This window comes from Dromaius novaehollandiae, chromosome 7 (assembly GCF_036370855.1).
Source record: "Dromaius novaehollandiae isolate bDroNov1 chromosome 7, bDroNov1.hap1, whole genome shotgun sequence".
In the NCBI taxonomy this organism is placed as follows: Eukaryota; Metazoa; Chordata; class Aves; order Casuariiformes; family Dromaiidae; genus Dromaius; species Dromaius novaehollandiae.
The window spans coordinates 31,888,500-31,906,878 of record NC_088104.1 but is presented as its reverse complement, the minus strand read 5'-3'; the positions used below and the strand labels follow the sequence as shown (position 1 = coordinate 31,906,878).

Sequence of the window (18,379 nt, the reverse complement as noted above, 5' to 3'; positions counted from 1 at the left end):
CAGTTAAGTCAAAACCCCTCAGACTCTGTTTTCATAATTCATCACGTTGGTCTCCCCTCATACAATAATCTTTAACTGGCCAAGTCAAATAATCTTGTCATCAACATTTTTTTTTTTTTTTTTGCCATAAAACATTTTACTGTCTTCCATACTTCCATCATAGTGCTAATTATCAAATCCCCTTTTAGTACCCTTAGCTAGCTCATTATAAACCACTTTCTAGGCTTTTTTCTTAGCTTCTGTAAAATTAAGCAAAAGAGCCATCTTTACACACAACTCTTTCAGCACATCTGAAAAAGCTTCCAGTAAGTATGTTCTTCTTGTCCTTGGTATTACTTCCACATTTTGTTATTATACAGAATATATCTCCTTTACTTTCTGAATTCACATCTACTGAAAGCACAGAGTAGTATCAAAGTCCCAGTATAGCCAGCAAAACCGCAGACTTCATGAAAGCAAACAATGTAAAGTTTATAAAGTCCCCTGAAAATTGATACGTATGGAAAATTTATTGTTAATTAGGTTGAGAAGACTTGTGCAGAAAGAAACTTGAATCTTCAGTGTTATGTTTATCTGTTACTGAGGCTTCAGTGTTTACTTTGCATCAGTCTGTTTACAATGGGTTTGTGGACATTAGATTAGATAGCTAAAAGGTCTGGAAAAGCCTGGGAAAAAATGAACAATTGACTTCCTATTTCTGGAAAACACTGTCAGTAACTTTCTATGTTTCCTATGTTTTCTATGACTACAAAATAGATACTGTGTATAAGGTAGGGCAAACAAGTTTCAGCTGCTGAATAAAAGAAATCATTTCAGACTGAACCAACATTTTAACTTTTTTTGCTATGGGATATTCTTTTTAATACACTCACATGCAGGAGAGTTCCTGCCCCTTATCCCAGAGTATGAAAAAATACATTAGAATTTTTTCTTTGACCTCTTAGATTTATGCCCTAACTCAAATATAAACATAAGACATTTTCATTATTATAGCTAATATATTAGAAGATCAAAGTTCAAGCTTACTTTCTTCTTGATTCATAGGAAATATTTGAACTAAGGTCTCCCACCTTCTGGGTAAATGTTCTCAAGGCCAACAAGATTTTGAGATAAGTACTCTCTGTTCTTCCCACTTGCTCTCATCAAGACAAAGCAATCAAGTCAACCTCGAAATTAGTGTTGGGAGAGGTTGTGAGCAGCCAAGTTGAAAATATAAGTGTTTGTGGAAATTAGTGTTGATTTCTGTTGTATACAATTAGTTCTGTATATAAAACATATTTTAGTTTTAACATCTTTTGAAATTTAATGTAGTTTCTATCTGTATGTAGAAACTCTGCATTTAATTCTGTAATCATGCTTTGTATAATTATACATTCGTGTTAGGGCTTTCTTCCTCCAAGGGCTTTTACAATAGTTAAAGACTACTGAAATACAAGGTGTTAATAGTGTGCAATAGGTGTCCACACTGTTAAGTAACTAATTCTGTGGATAAGCTCTAATAAATAATAAAACTTATCAGAGGACAGCAATTCTTGAGATTTTATAGCTTACTGAGTCTTAAAACAAGAAAGAAAATTGTTCAACACCCTAAACAGAACCTGAAGAGCTACTGAGAGGGCTAATTTAGTGATTTCTCTGTATTGGAACAGATATGTTGCAATTTGTTCGGAAATGCCTTAAAAAAAAGATGAGGGAAAGATGAAAGACCAAGGCCCGGGGTATCTACTGCAGATATTAATATACCAATACATTAATCTTTGACTATCTAGAAAGCATTTTCCAAAAAGAATTGAAAGTAGCAGAGCAAACTGCCCATTGTATGATAGCACTGATCGCTCTTCTGAGGATCCTTGACTACTTCATACTTTGCTACCTTGATGATAGCAGCACTGGAGCCTGCCTCAAAAACAGACTTTCATAAAGATCCTATCACTAAAACAGGGATGTATTAATTGCAGAAACAGTCACAAGCCAAAAAGTATTGGCCCTAGTATAGGAAAGGAAAGCTCAATCAGGATTGAGATACTGTGGGAGATAGTCCATACAGCCTTATTGCTGAATAGTTATGACCGCCTAAGACAATGAAAGTTATTGTCTGGGGACCATGTCAGTAAAAGAAAAGCTTTGCTAAAAAGAAGCGGGTAATTTTCATGTTTCTGAACAGTTTAAGCTCAGTAAATTTTACCCTTTTCCCTGTTCTACCACCTAGAGATTTAACTATGAAAGCTAATGGATTAGATGAAGAGTTGAGCAATAGCTTCAGTAATTTTTTTTAGTTGTAATGTAATTTAATGCCAAAAATACTGGTTGTGGTTTCAGTCTCACAGGAGAACAAGCAAAACCTTTCACTCTCTATATTGGCTAAGTTTAATATGATGTGTAGAATCCTGCAAATGAGAGGGCTTTCTTCACAGATGTTTTTTCTAAACTGATAAAACCAGCTTCTCTTCATGCATTTAAGAAGCTGTTGGCCACAGAATTAAAAACTGCACTGTAGCGAACAACCATATCCTGGCAGACGGGTAAACTGAATGACCTAATAAGTCCTTTCCACTTCTAGTGTCCAAGATTATATGAGTAAACTCAAGAGAGCAGAGGCTTTTTTTTTTTTTTTTTTTTTTTTAACTAAAATGCCAACTGAGGATGAGCATATTCGGAAAATTATCAATTTGTATAAAAGAGAAGAATAATTCTTCATTCAGGCTTCTGAATTGTTGACACAGAATTTGATGGCATCCAGAGCAGTAGGCAGCGTCTACAGGCAGGCCAAACCAGAGAGCTGTTTTGACTACATTTAGCAAACCCAATAAATATTTTACCTATATGCCAGGGATGAAACAATGGATAACAGCATGGCAACTTTTTCAATCATTTTAAATAGTCTGGGTCACATTTTGTGATGGTTCACTTCATATTTGATATAAATTTCATGTCCTCTCTCATTCTACTACTTCTATTAGAAATTTAAATTTGTTAGTATACTGTTATAACCATATGTGAAGACTGGTCAAAATAATCCTTTACTAAGCTACTTGCCAAATTCCATCAAAATGTTTATTTCTATACCTCTTTGTAGTATACCAATGAGATGTAAATGAAAGTCAAAATACCTTACAGTGACTTGGGAACTGCTATTTAGATTTGGAGTGTAAAATCAAATTAAACTATCTACATTTAGCTTAATTGTTTTACTGATGCTCTTGAGCAACCGTTGTACTGCTCCAACTGAACTTTCCATTCAGAATGACTGCTGGGGCTGTTCTAACTGACTGGTTTAGGATCCACTGACTTACCATTTGAGGTAGCATCACATGGTAGATGTGTCAAGTCTATTTCTTGCTTGGTATAAGTTTTGCTCCCCCAAAAGAACTGTGCCTTCCTAAAGCCTGGGAAATTGGCTAGTATTTACTTTGGATAGCTTTCATTGCACATAAGTGATGTGGAAATCTTAAAAAAAATTTTTTTTTGAAAATTTATTAGATAGCAATTCCTTCAACCTTTGCTTGCTCCCTGATTTCTGAATAGTCCCACTACCCCGTGTGGATGTGGGCTGGCTAACACTAAGATGGGCTCTCTCAGGCACATAACTCAATGTGAAGTGGAAACACTGCACATGAGTGAAAGAAATGAAAGTCTGAAGACCATGAGCAGGTGACAGAAAAGTGTCACAAATATTCCAGTATTATGAGAATGGTAAATTAATGCAGTAATATTTTTTAGGTAAATATGCTCTAATTCAACTCAACTTCATGCCATGGATGTTTTGTTTCTCTGAAAGTTTTCTACCTGCTTAAACGTACTGAAGCATTTCATCCTCAAGCACATAACATTAGACAGAGAGATGACTTGGAAAGGGGAATACTTTGGATTTCAGCAAGAGGAAGAGCCTGCAAATAAAATGTTGCACTGGCTACTTAGAACAAAACCTGCTTTCAGCAAAAGCTTATGATGAAAGATGTATTTCTGGACTGTACGGATGCAGAGAATATAGTGCATCAGTTTTTGTTCCAAATGTCCAGAGTTTTACCAAAATAAGATGCTTTGGAACTGCTTGTGTCAAGTATGTTCTACTGTCATAATACTTCCACTTCCTGCTGCCTATATAGATAGTACTGGAAATATAAATTGAAAGTTATAGTACTCTATGGTATAACAGTCAGAACTCTGATCTCTCCTCAAAGGTCAGACAGAAAAGAGCTACTAATACAGAACACGCTATGGCTCATTCTGTAAATGATTTGGCTCAAAATGGGTGAATAACTTATTATGCATTACCATTCCCAATTCCTACTTGCTAATTTTTTTCATACTACTGTAAATCAGCAGTCTGATGCCATTTTTCACATGCAAGCTTGGTGACATTCAACTACAACACCATATGCTGCTGGCAAGAATGATCATCTTGAGCAAAAAAAAAATAAATGGGTTGCTTTTTACAGATCCTAACATCCAACTGCCTTTTTTAAAATTTCTATGCCATCACTGGGCCCTGTGGAACAGATTCTGGATTGGAAGACATCAAGGTGAAGCCAGTTTTCTCAGATGGGGCCAATTTGCAGTAGTGAAGAGCTACAGATGATGATAATGCAAAGTATAGAAGTGTCCTCTATAGAGACTGAGATGTGGGTTGTCAACATTAGATATGACTACAGAAATAGTTGCTGCTGCTTAGTTTGGCAAGTAACATATTTAGAACTAAGATTTTCCAAAGATGTTGATTTAGAAATCAAGACTCAGAGTTTCAAAGTAATATGTTACTCATGTATCCTATGAAATAAACAGTTAAATTAACACTGCCCTTGATGAATTTAAGGCAATATGATGTGGACCTAAAGGATTGTAGTTCTAAGCTCACATAAATTTCCTGATGCTGTGGGTAGCCCTAGATTTTATACTGAACCTTTTGTAAAGTTCTGTGTTATAGAAGCCAGTTAAAAAATACATATCTCAGCTTTGCTAGATAGTATTCTCACTCTGTCTCCATAGCAAAATAGAAGCCCCTTCAATCGGTGCTTTTTTAATAGAAAATCCTTCTCCATAATGAATATAAAATGTTCAAAGAATAAGAAATTTATTTATGATCACTAATGTAAGTAGGTAAGAGTTGTTTATAAAGTATACACAGATGCACACTTCACGGTCCTGAAATCAGGAATTGAAAGCAAACAGTGTCACACATTATTACAAGGTTACTTACTTATCCAAAGTTCCTTAATGGGGTAAAAGACATTAACTAACCAATGGGTGATACTGCAAAGCATTAAATAGAGTGTCAGTATAACAAAATGAAAGGTGATATCATGCTTCACTTCCGATTCTTGACTCCAAGCAGCATTACAGTAAGTGCTGATAGGTTAGGAGAAGAGATGTAAGCAACTCTAAACTAGAAGTGAGGGTGAAATAACAATTTGACAATGGAAGAAGAGAATATATATATATAGTCTCAACTAGTTACAAGGCTTATGTCAGTCTCTCAAAAGAAATGGACCAAATTTTAAAACACAGACATGATATAAAGAACAAAAAGAGCCATTTCAGTGTCTTCTATTCAGGCAGATTAGATAAAAGTTTTAAAGCAAAATGTACTGATTGGTTAATTGGTAAGGAAACAGAAAAGGACTCCTAACTAACTTAGGAATTTCAGGGTATGAAATGCAGAAGTAATATATAACTGCTACAGCTTAAATACTTTTTGGAACAAGAATACATTACTATGGAAAATTGAAGGGGCTGAACACTTTCATATTCTCAACTGCACATCATTTAAGCAAAGACTGTTGGTTAGAAACAAAGAAAGCAAATGAATTACAGTAAATCATCATTAGCACTTTAGTCCTATACAGAATGAAGGGTATGAAATAGGTCCACTTAGAAAGTTAAAATAACAGACTGAAAAATCTTTGCTGAATTACTGCCTTTGGAATGAATTAGAATAACATACTGTAGATATTTATGTGGTCTGTCTCTCACTCTCTCTGTCTCCATAGCAAATTTCATCTGTTCTTGGCTTCTTTGCAGGCAGACTATTTGTTTGTGTCCTAAGCTGATGACACAAAGTCATCATTAAAAATGATTCTCCTCTCTTCTTTAACAGAAAGGGCTACTATTTTATTCTGTTTTTTACATATTCTATTCTAGTCTATTTTTATTATACTGTGATGACTAGCAAACATAATTGTGAAAAACAATACTATGTGCTATATCTAAGCACACCAGTAACAGTAATAATGATCCTTGAAACACACTGGTCACATTTTTTTCCACCGTAACTGTGCTGTCACAAGACCCTATGAAGCCTATAAACCCAGTGCATGTTTTATCTCTGCAGTCACAGATATATATGGTTACTATATTATATACTTATTCATATACTGTATAGCATATAGCTGAGTTCCTTCATTCTCCTGTTTCCCTCAGACAAAATAATAATGTGCTGTCATGAGACTTTGATTCCATTTTTAAAGAACTCAGTAGTGAGAGGGACTGTTTCACTGTGCTTGCAAAATATTGAATGCTCTTTGTTATGATAACTATTAATTTTTTATTTCTGTTTTCATGTAACCCTATAATTTCCCAAAGGAAGCTATTAACATTTGTAAAGTTAAGTGAACAGTAAATACAATATGCCTGTGATTTACAATATGAATCACCTAATTCATAAATATTTCAGGTCATTTAACACTAATACAAACAGACTAGCATTTTCAGTGTAGCTTTACCTCATGACGAAGTGAACATTGCAGGGAATCTAGGTCATGGATTTCAGAAAAAAAAACAAACAAAAAAAACCAAAAAAAACCCAAAAAAACCACAAAAGGCACTCATCTAGATAAAACATTCTTGTAAATACATGATGCAAAAAGTCCAGCTCATGTATTACATTAAGAGACTTTTCTACAGAATATCAGACAGTTGTGATTTACTACTGAGTTAATTCATCTAACTTCTAACTACTGGTTCGCTACTACATATTCCAGGTTTTTTTCTGTCACTGAATCTGTTATCCAGTCAGAAACATATTTAACACAACACTGACGTTTTACTGATGAACCATTACGCATCAGATTTTTCTACAACATACAGTATGCAATCCTTGCTTAATAAAAGAGCATTATTTTGCATACACTGGATCAGACTAAATGTCCTTTTAGCCTGGTATTCTAATCTGAGAAGTGAACAATAGCAGATCCCTTGGGAAAAATGTAAGAACAGGGCAATTATAAAATGATACTCTCCCACAGTAAAATCGCTTTTAGCAATTTACAGCTAAGGGATTTCCTGAGCCACAGGTGGTGTTCTGTGTTTAATAGCTTCCAATCCTTTTATTTATTTATTTATTTGCCCTATCCTGTGAATCTTCTAGGAGCTTTCTGAATCTGTGTAAAATGTTAGCATTTGGAACATCCCATGGCAAGGTCCATGGCCTCAACAATTTGTGCTGTGTTGAGCTGTGTGAAGAAATACTCCTTTTGTTTGAAACTGCCATTTGCCAGTTTCATTTGATGCCTCCTAATTGTGGGCAGCACATAGCCTTTCCCTGTTTATCTCATCCATTCTACTCATTATTTTATAAATCACTACAACATCCTCCTTCACTTGTCTGCCTCTCAAGCTGAGGAGTGCTAGTGAAATCACTGTTTGACAATGTGTGCTCCAACAACCTCCTCTTGCAACTTGGAGACAAAGGTATAAAATTGCTCTGTGTTCAAGTAACAAAGACCTGGAAAGCAACAGAACATTTCCCTTCCCTTTTTTCCCCCAAAGAGTTCACCTTGTCATCTTTCTGGTCACTGTTTGGTACACAGAACATTGTGCATCATGCCAGGAATGAAAATTACACCATGACTTTAAAAGAAATTTAGAACTTACCTTAATCAATGACAAGGAGTTGGGTCAAAAATGGACAGAGAAGGGAAACATCAGAATTTTTCATGTAAACTCTAGTGGAATTTGTTCATTTCAGAATCTGGAATGGTGTCTTGTGATTTACTTTTACATATTTTTAAAATTATAATGTAAGATTAAATAACCAGAAGTTCAGAACATTTAAAAAACAGAAAGAGCAGTTTGGAACTATAGACAGTAATCACCAGAAAAATCGCTAAGTCCAGAATATTTTCTCTTGCAAACATTAGATATTTTGGTTTTGACTGTTAGAAATAATTGGGCTGAAAAGGAATCAGCTAACACATTCATCAGAAGATACTGAAACACAAACAGTAATTTTCTAAAAAGAAAAGATAGCAAAATATATTAACATCTTTCAATCACATGCCTGCTGATAAACTATGAAGAGCAGAGGAAGATGGTCAGCTATATGGAATAAAATTATTCTTTTAAAATGGACCTAAAGGTCACCCACATACATGTAATAACTTTTAACTTTTCAAAATATAATCATATGAGATAATCTTGCCAGTATTAGCTAAAATAACTTGACACTTCTATATCATTAGGAAACTCATCCAAGCTTAATTGGCTTGCATGATGGTGTATCTACATAATTTCTCTGTAATCTCCCTATAGTAACTGGTCTTTGTAGACAGCACTTGCATATAAGGAATACTATTATCTTAGACAAAATACCTGAGGTTAGCTATCTAAGACATATTAAATTTGTTTTGAGGAGGGTGAGGCAGACTAGCTCAGGCAATCCCAAAGTTCTGAAAGTAGTGTGCACACTGACCTTCTGCTTTTATAAACGGATCTTTTGTGCAACAATAATAATAATAATAATAATAAAATGTCCCCAAAATACATGACACAGTTGTTTTCCCTTACTACTCTCACCAGATGACATGCTTTTTCCTTTCCCTGTATTACAACACTTTAAGAACAAATTTGAAGATCATTTAAGTAGGATTTAGAGAGTTGTTTGGTATGGGGATCGGAGCACATTCAGTTGTTGTCTGCTACATATTTCAGTATCATATAATCAATTCTTTTAATCCATTACTTTCAAATTGTTTTCCAGTACTTCATTTATATCTCACTATTTATAACTTCAGCCTAGTCATGAGCTCGAGCCTCAGCAAACCTCATTCCACCAAAGAACAACAAAGCTGTCCTGCCATGCCTTGTGTCTGTGAACCACCTCAGCTTTATTAACCATTGTGTTCACAAAGAGATAAGGACATTTCAAATCCAAAACTTCTCTATTTCAGCTCAGTTCTCCATTCTGGGCTCCTCTGCATGCTCAGGGTAGTGGTTTCCTGAGAGATTTAAAGATGAAAATACTACATGATGGCAAAGGACTCCAAATTTTAAAGCAGCACAGAATAACCACAGGCTGCAAAAGCACAACTCATCACAAACTAGTCAGCCAACTCCATCATAGTTCGGCTATATTTTTATACATTTGGCAAATCAGAAACCAGAATATACAGAAAGTACAAGGATTTTCAAATAGCTGAATAAATTATCCAGTTCAGATATCTGTGAGAACATGAGTTTCTTTTTATGTATATTTAAACCCTAAGAAGTGTGAATTATAGTCTTAGAATTGCTTTGTTCTTCCAAGGTTGTCAAAAGTTCAGAATTGTTTTTGCTGAGATAACTTATAGTAAATGCAACAGAAAACTACCCTATTGTTCTCAAAATTGAAAAATAAGATAGGAAGCTACATATGGCTGAGATTAAATAAAGATGCTATGGAAATGTAATGGATTGCAGAATACTTCAGCCTTGCCCTCTGAAATTGGGAATAAAAGATTACGATACTAGAAAAATAACATAGGAAAGAAAATATACAGGTGTCCCACACATAAAAGGCACCGTAACTCCAGCCTTCCAGTTTCATGTGTCTAGACGAGCTTATTTACAGGAGTGAAAAGTTATTCAAAATTACTATATACTATAAAAAATAAAGGGCCCATTGCAACAGGATACTTCAGCAATCTTAACTCCTACTTTCTTTAGAGATCTTTATTCTGTGGGTGTGAGAAAGCTTAGCCTTACGGACTTGAGTCTTAGTTGCAATGTAGATAAATGGGGGCAGGAGGAAATTTTTGTGACTTGTAATAATGAAATTGTTCAAAAAGAACTTAACCAGCTCTTTACTCTGAAATAGGCTTTTGGATTTAATGTTAACAAGAAATCTGGAAAACATCTCTAGTATACTAAAAAGCTCTCTGCATAACCTTCAAGAGAAGCCTTTTATTTGTATTCACCTTGAATTCCATTTCTCAAGTGTTGTTTCTGGTTTTGTTTCTCTTCTCAGTCTATGGATATTCATATACCAGAGAAGTTTCACAGATCTTGTTTGAGGCTGTTTGGTTTAGCTTCCACGTACTTCCCCTTAACTCTGCAAAAGCAAGGAAGGTATTCCGGTTAAACAAAGCTCTAATTCATCAAAGCTTTTACGCTTAACATTAAGTACAAGGATAATTCCACTTAGATCAGCACAATATTTAACCAAACTGCTCTGCAGGATCATGGTTCTAAATCCCTGATTCCTGAACTTTCATCTAACCTATTCAGTGTGAATTTAACATAGTCTACTACTCTAAACTTAAATTCATACTGTATATTTAATCCTTATTGGGACGTGAACAGTTCTATGTAACAAGAAATGTATTGAAGCAATGGGATTAAAATACTAGCATCATGATACGGTTTTACTAAATATTTTGATAAATTTATCAGTGACAAAATGTGCATGAAGAAATACCTCAGCCTACAGGAATATTGTGCTTTTTGTGTGCAGGCATCCCTTGACAGGCAACAGTGCTGGCCTATAACCCAAATTACCAAGAAAGTTATCCCTTTGAGCTCATTCAAACAATGTTTGCTATGTGTGACCCCGACAATAAGCAGTAAACTATGAGGACATAATCTAACCAGTAAAACATAACCTTTTACATTATTATTGTTTATCATGTATCCTGGCAACAAGACACTAAAAAGGGGGTGGAATAAAGAACAGGGATAACTATTGGTGTGGTAACTCATGAATGAATAGCAGATAGTTTGGTCTACAGCTTTTAAGGATTTATCTAGCATTCCAGTTTGGTAAGTACTAGAGACATCACAAAGAAGTTGTGGCAAATAAATTAAACCCTATGTATTTCTGAATTACAAATGAACATCTAAAGTAAAAATACTTGCACGCAGTAGGCGAAACAATTTTTCTCTCCATATAGCTCAAGTGTTTTTGGAAGCATGTTTTGTGAAGATCAGGATGCTCTCAGTAGAGACCAAAAGGGATGAATGGAAAGATCAGTCATCTGCCATGGCAATGGCCTCTTCTGAGAACCTCCCATTTTTGTAGGAGTCGTTACCGTGCTGTCTCTGATGGCAGTCTGTTAAGTCAACCGATGTCAGCTGCATGGCTGCCTTCCATATACTCTGGCTCCACAGGAACAGGGGTTAGCTGAGTTGCCAAAGACATGAGCTGAAGTTGTGTGGGAAGGTTTGTGTCCTATAAAATAATTCATCTGTGCCAGAGAAAAGTAGTAGCCAAAACCAGAGAAGTCTGTATTTTTTAAAGTGAATAAAGCTCTGAAATACCTATTGGAGAGGCTAAGAGCCCTTTACAGGCTTGTTCAGGCAGAACTGTAAGGCTCTGTGATATGATACGGGAAGTTCTAGCCATCAGGATGGTGGTGTTCCAGGAGATACTGGACAACTATACTTATTCCCTACTGAGATTCTCTTTGAAAGATTTTTATGCATTGCAGATGACAACTAAAACTAAGCCATTAAAAAAGCATTTAATAATGAACTAAAAGCTCTGCAGTATCATTAGCCTTCTATGCTTTAGTAGAAACAAAAGTTGAAAGACTAGAGCCTCCATAGCGATCTTGCATTTTCTTTCAAAATGTTTTCATTGTAGAATCTCATAATGCATATATAAGCATTTGTGCAGTAATTCTTATGAACATCTATATCAGGTAGAAACTGACAGTATCCTACTTGAGAGATCAGCTACCGGAAGATCCAGACAATTTAAATGACATGTCTGCATTAACACAAAATGTCAAACAGAACAACAGGAATAGACGCCAGAACTCCTTCCCCTTAGTCACGCACTTTGTTCCTTGTCAACTTCATGTTAAAACACATTAAATTATTTAAGATGTGGTCTGTGGATCTCAGTTGAAAGTATATACCAGTGTCACAAATTGAATTTAGGGCAATCAGTTATTTATATATAGAAATACCTTTTCAAGCTGACAGCTACCCAAATGTACTTATAATTAAAATGACTGGAGCCTGTCAGCTATTTCTGGTACCAGAGAAATGATGAATTGGACATTCTGATAGCGCAAAGGCAAGTCAAAATAAAATGAAACTATAAATGTGTAAGATATAAGAAATGGGAATGTATTTAAACTAGTCACAGGAAGACTTTGGAAAATTTTCCAGGTGACCACCGTTACCATGTGGCTTACTTTTCTTTTCTATGTATCTAAAAATCAAGCCAGAAACCATGCTCAATATGCACTCAATATGAATGTTGCTTTTGTAACCTTGGAAAGTATAAACTGTATACATATGAACTGCCCAACATATTTAAAGAACAAAGTTTGTGTGCTTCCTGAACAACTTCATAAAATAAAGAATTTTTAAAGGATACTAGAAGGATATCTACAAGTAAAAAAGAAACAGTTGAGAAAAACAAGCAATTCTTTCCTTTCATTATTAAGTTTGTCAGTTTTCTCATCTAGAAGTCTGTCGAGACTCTTTTAGGGCACAAGTTTACCAAGAGATTTACCTGCTGAAGTTAATAACAGGGTCTGAACCTGACAGATATCTTATACCTTTTAGAGAAAAGTTTGTGTTCAGTATCTCTTAGGTTCAGTCCATCAAAAGCTAGTCTGAACTAGTTAAGGTTGCTAACAGAAAATGCTTTCCAAAAAGTATTCTAAACATAGTGAGAAAAAGGTGATTTTAAGTAGCACAGGAATCTAGAAAGAAAAATAGAAGCATAGACAATAGTGAAGGATAAGAGACAAGGAAAACTGAATTATTCAGAGGACTTTTTTCCTCTAAACACTTCTGAGAGTAAATTAAATCTTCTACATTAGTAATCAATGGGACATCTGTTACTTTTTGGCTAAGAGTTTGCAAAATTAGGACAGAAGAAAGCACATAGAGACAATAAACAGAAACAAAAATATTTTAAAAATATATATTTAAGTTTGAAATAACAACATGGTGGAATGAATGATAAAACACATTCCTCCTCCTGTATTTCATAAGTGATTGGTGGATTATAAGAGGTAGAAGATACTTTTAGCATTTATAAACAGGCATAAATAGTTTGCTCATGAAAACAGATTACTCATAAAAGTACACAAATTATAATATCATTTGTTTCAACTAGTTTCATAACAGTCAACTGTCCCTTAAAATTCTGCTAGTAGTCCAGTTCCACCTTTTCTTAGTCTGTCTCCCCTCAGGCATGACCAAAGACTGGGCAATATTGAATCAAACTGTTTTTTGTGGCAAAAAAATGGGTATCACAATAGGACAAAATATCTTATTTTCATTCATGCCCTTGTCTAAAATTTGCAGCTAGTTTCCCAATAGTGAGTGATGAGCATAGTACGCAGCTCAGCTTGACAGCTAGTAATTCTGAGTAGCTTAGTACTGAATGACAGTCTGTTGTAAAAGTATGCAATTGCAACAAACATCTAACGTCTGTCTCACTTTACAAAGAAATGAAATACTTGAACAGCTTGCCCAATATGAGCAGAGCCAAACTTCAGCCCTCAAATCCTTACCTCTACATGGATTTCCACTGACATCATTGGACTGGGTAGGTAATTGTCCATGCAAACAGATTTACCTGCAGGTTATGGGCCAGAGTTTGTGTCTGATGGGTGTCTGGCTTGTTTTATTCATCTGGGAGTCTTTTCAGTTTTGGATATTAAACTTTGCTTCTCAGTACCCTGAAATTTTCCCTTCTCATTTGTCTCGCCAACTGACTGCTGAATTCTTGGGCTGGAAAATGCTGAAGGACAAAGTAGGAGAGAAAACCAGAGAGAACAACACTTTCTGAAAGTCACACTTTGTGAAACAAGACATTGGCCTTATTCTACGTTTACTTAAATCTTACTAGAAATATAAAGGAAGATAAATACATGAACACAAAGAATTAAAATCAGATTTAGAATTTAAAAAAAAATTGGAGAGAAATGATATATGCTACTAAGGCTGTTTCTGTATTTACGCTTCATCTCTGTGAAGAGGGAGTCCTGAAAGAAATTCTAGTCCTATTGTTCCTTCCTATGTTTCCAGTGAAGCAGTAAATCAAAATGTGCTACTTGGAAAGTTAGTTACAGAAGTCCAGATCATTTGATGGCATTAACAGAGACTTGGCCCATGCTTACATTATATACCATATTTAAGTAAGTGCTTAGTTATGAAAAAGACAGAGATTCATGCCATAGTACAGTATGATTATAAGCAGTATTAAAAGACAAAGGTGATATTCAAAACAAGAATTCACTTTGATGTTCATAAATTTGGAGAATAGCCTCCTACATCACAAAATAATGCATCAAGCAACCTTGTATTTAAGCTTAAAAAGAACCCCACAACCAAAAAAAAAAACACCTGCCTTAAAAGCATCTTCAAGCATAGTTACTTAGATTACTTGCAGATAGATTGTTCTAATGAGAGAAAAGAGAACACAACTGCTTGACTTCGAAGATTTGATCACTTTTATATTCTTGATTTTGTATTTTGATCCTTGATTTTGTATTTTGATCCTTTGATTTACTTTAAACAATTTCAGAGGGAAGGTTATTTCTAAAGTAGTTTCTTTTGAGTGCTTTGATTCTATTCTAGTAGAGTATCACCAGAGTATGTTCCAGTTTCTCACTATGAGACTGACGATTTCAAATGGGAAATTAATGAGCAGTAAAATGACTAATACATTTCCATTATGCCTTCACAGACTTTTAGGGTCAGAGAGAAAAACCACTAGGAGATAATCAGAACTTGGTACCCAGCATGACTTCTGTAGAACAGATCTCTGCACATTCCTTGAAGGAGTATTGGGCCAAACCTAATACTTGCCCTGAAGCTATGATACTTTTAAGATTCACGGACATCTTGACTGATTCTTGACAATCTCTCAAATACTATACCATGTAGATCACTTTGAACCAGGAAGGACTATTGTGCCTGAGCTAAAGTTCACCTCTTGTATATAGAGCAGATAGAATTTACATGCCATCTTACTCCAGACTGTTTCCTTGAGTGCATGACCTCTAATGAGGTTCATGCTCCCTATGACACAACTGCCAGAGGCTGCCAAAGTAATGCATGCCCACCCTGGCAACACGGGTCCTCTGGCACAGAATGAAGTGACTGCTCTTCTTCTACAAGTGCTGCTGTTCTTGACTAATTCCTATCTGGCATATGAGTTACAAAGGCTCAGCTTGCCAGAGCAAAATTTTGTGCTATAAAAACATGTTTTTTATATTTACGTTACTTGGCCAAACATTTTTGTCACTATCCAGTCTTGATAATTGTTAAAGGTTGGAAAACCAGAGCATAAAGCTGATGGTTATACTTGGCTGATGCCAGAGCTTTCCTTTACCTCTGCAATAGTCACTTTTAGTAGCAAAAAAGCAATAAAAGATGCAGTGAATGAAAAATCACACGTAGAGATGGACTGAAGCCACAGGATTCAGGCCTGTTTTATGTTTCAGCTCCTTTCCATATAAATTTGAGAATATTTAGCTCTGTGGTTCAGCTCACAGCAGAGCAGAGAACCACGACTTTCAACTTAAAATGCAACAGTCAATACAAAATCAAAACCCAGTTTTCATTTTTCATCTTTATCTCATTTGCAACAAAAAGGCTTAGTGCAAATTAAAGTGGTGCTGAGCATGTAGGCATAGTGAAGGCTGAAATTAGTATCTGTTCCCTCTCTCTCCCCACATATGAGGAGACTGAGACCTTTTTAAAAAAATGCATTCCCATAAACTCCAGTTCTCAATAGTAGCTTAAACTCCAGTTCTCAATAGTAGCACGAGGGAAAGAGTGAAGCAAAGCCAATGGATACAGATTTGACAGAACTATTTTGTCACAAAGCAGCATATCAAAGCAGCAACTTTTGCTTCAGCCTACCTGTTAACCCTGTATATTTACTTCTGACATAAAGAGGGGTGGGTTACTGAAATCCTTAGAGAAATGTGTGATATTTGTTTGTGACAGTCTCAGAGAAAAGGATATTTTTAAAGCAATGGAACCTCTCAAACTATTTTTTCCTCTTCCCAGATGCCTATTTTCACTGAAATATTTTTAAATTGTTGCTTTGTCTCTGCTCTGCTTCCATCTTGCTTCATAGGAATTTCACTTCACATGAATGTGAATTTCACAAAAAACAGATTCTTAGAGAAAAAATTTAAATGGGTTTTCAATGGGTTTAGGCTCTGAGGATTTAGGACACCAAGTCCTATTGGTTTCAGGCAAATTTGGGCACCTAAATAAAGTTTAAGTGCTGGAAGGATCTGAATCAAAATTCTCTGATAATTTAACAAATTTCAAAGGACTATTAATGTGGACTTACCTTGCTGTATCCCTTCAGATACAGCAATAGGACTGACTTGGGGAAACCATCTCCTAGAGGGCAGAAAGCTCTTTTCCTCTATCTGCTGCATCTTCTGATATGAAACCAATGATGACATCATCAGTTGCATTCTCCTAAATGATGTTGCCTCCAAAAACTCTTGATGGTTCAAACCACTATCAGGACAATGATAGCCCAAGGAATAGTATGGATTTGCGTACACAGTAAACGCTGCTGATATTTGGATATATCCTTTCAAAAGTATTCCCTAAGCAGTTATTACAGTTCTCTCTCATTCCTCACCTTTATAGCATGATTGATTCTCCTGGGCTTCCACCAGCTACAGACAACTTTAGAGTCTACAGGGTTCTCCCTGGAGTCTATAGGGTTCTCCCTGGAAGGCTGCCAGCAGAGGCAGCTCGGTGGGGGTGCCTCTGAGTCAGAGACAACCTCAGCAGTGCTGGCCAGGTCTTACTCCTCTATTCCTACAGAAAGAAGAAATTTCAGTTCACATTAGACTTACTGTGTTAAGGGACCTACTGGGGTGTAGCAAGCACTAAAATTGTCAAATTGTCAAAATCCTCATAAAGTTTAGTAATGATACATTACATTTTTACTTAAAATTTTACTCCTTTCTCAACTACTTATCATGAGAAGATGAGATAAAACAGAACTGATACATGCACCTGTGCATTTCAAGTGCTAAAAGGAATGCCCTGTACGGTATGCTTGGGAACTGAAAATGAAAAAGAAGCTTTTCCAAATATGCCACTGCACATGTCAAAAATCCACAACAAACTACTGAGAAAAAAATAATCAACTATAAATGTCATATCATGTGAATAGATAACAGAAAAGGAAGAAATTAAGAAAAGTACAGAGAGGGGAGAATGAAACCAAGTACGTTTAAATAATGGATTACATTAAGTGGTAGTTATGCCTGTTTTATGTCTGAAGTTACAACCTGCATGTAATATTAAAGTCCGCTTAAAATAATTTAATGAAATTAACTTTTTGTTTCAAGTAGATAGCTAAAAAAATATTTAAATGTAAATAAATAAATTTTTCTGATTTATTTTTAAAATTGCAGAATGTGAGAATGAATCTCTGTCTTCTACACGTCAGCTTTGAAACACACACTTACAATACACAGACCTCATTTCAAGTGGAATAAATAACAAAATATTAACCTAAACAGATTTAAAGTATTTATTAATTCCAGGAATAAATACATGATTTTTATTTTGTGTCCTTGAATAATTTTTCTCCAAGTTAAAGAAAAAAAAAGGAACTGCTGCTTTTTTCTCCTGACTTCATTTACCTAGCATAGACTTCAGCAAAAAATTTTCAGGCAAAAACGTTTAAAAAAGCAGAAACAAGACATGCATAGCTTGAGGGAAAAGAGTTGATAATGTAACTCAGATCAAATAACAACTACAAACTACAAAGAATCTAGGCAGACACCTCTCTCCCTGCTAGGTAAGAAAAACTCTCAGCAAAATCATTTATATCCTACAGTGAGAAACTTGGTGTTAGGCACTTTAAATCCTGTTTTTAAGGCATATAAATTTGATTTCAGGAATTCATGAAGAATTTCATTGGACTCTACTGACAACACTGCAGAAAAATTGGACCAAATGGTAAAGCACGCAAAAAAAAGCATCCAAAATCTTAGGAGCTGTAACAAACTAAGTGTTTGGATGACAATATTATTTACAAAAAGGATTACTTGTCCATATATATGGACTGCATCAATATTTCCTTTAAAGTAAACAAATGTTCTAAAAACCAAATTCACTCACAAAGCTCTGTCTGTAGATTAAGACTAATTTTTGACTATTGCCATTTTAA

The 18,379-nt window shown here is 35.2% G+C and overlaps 1 long non-coding RNA gene across 1 annotated transcript in view; it reads right to left on the bottom strand.

The window, feature by feature from the left end:
- LOC135328968 (uncharacterized) overlaps positions 1–17,007 on the bottom strand; it is a 31,922-nt gene extending 14,915 nt beyond the window's left edge. The window contains exons 1-3 of the long non-coding RNA XR_010390099.1: positions 16,832–17,007; positions 13,793–13,957; positions 10,170–10,303 (exon numbers count right to left, since the gene is read on the bottom strand). This is a non-coding gene — a long non-coding RNA (uncharacterized LOC135328968). The remainder of the gene's footprint in view (positions 1–10,169; positions 10,304–13,792; positions 13,958–16,831) is intronic.
- Positions 17,008–18,379: the final 1,372 nt, after the last annotated feature.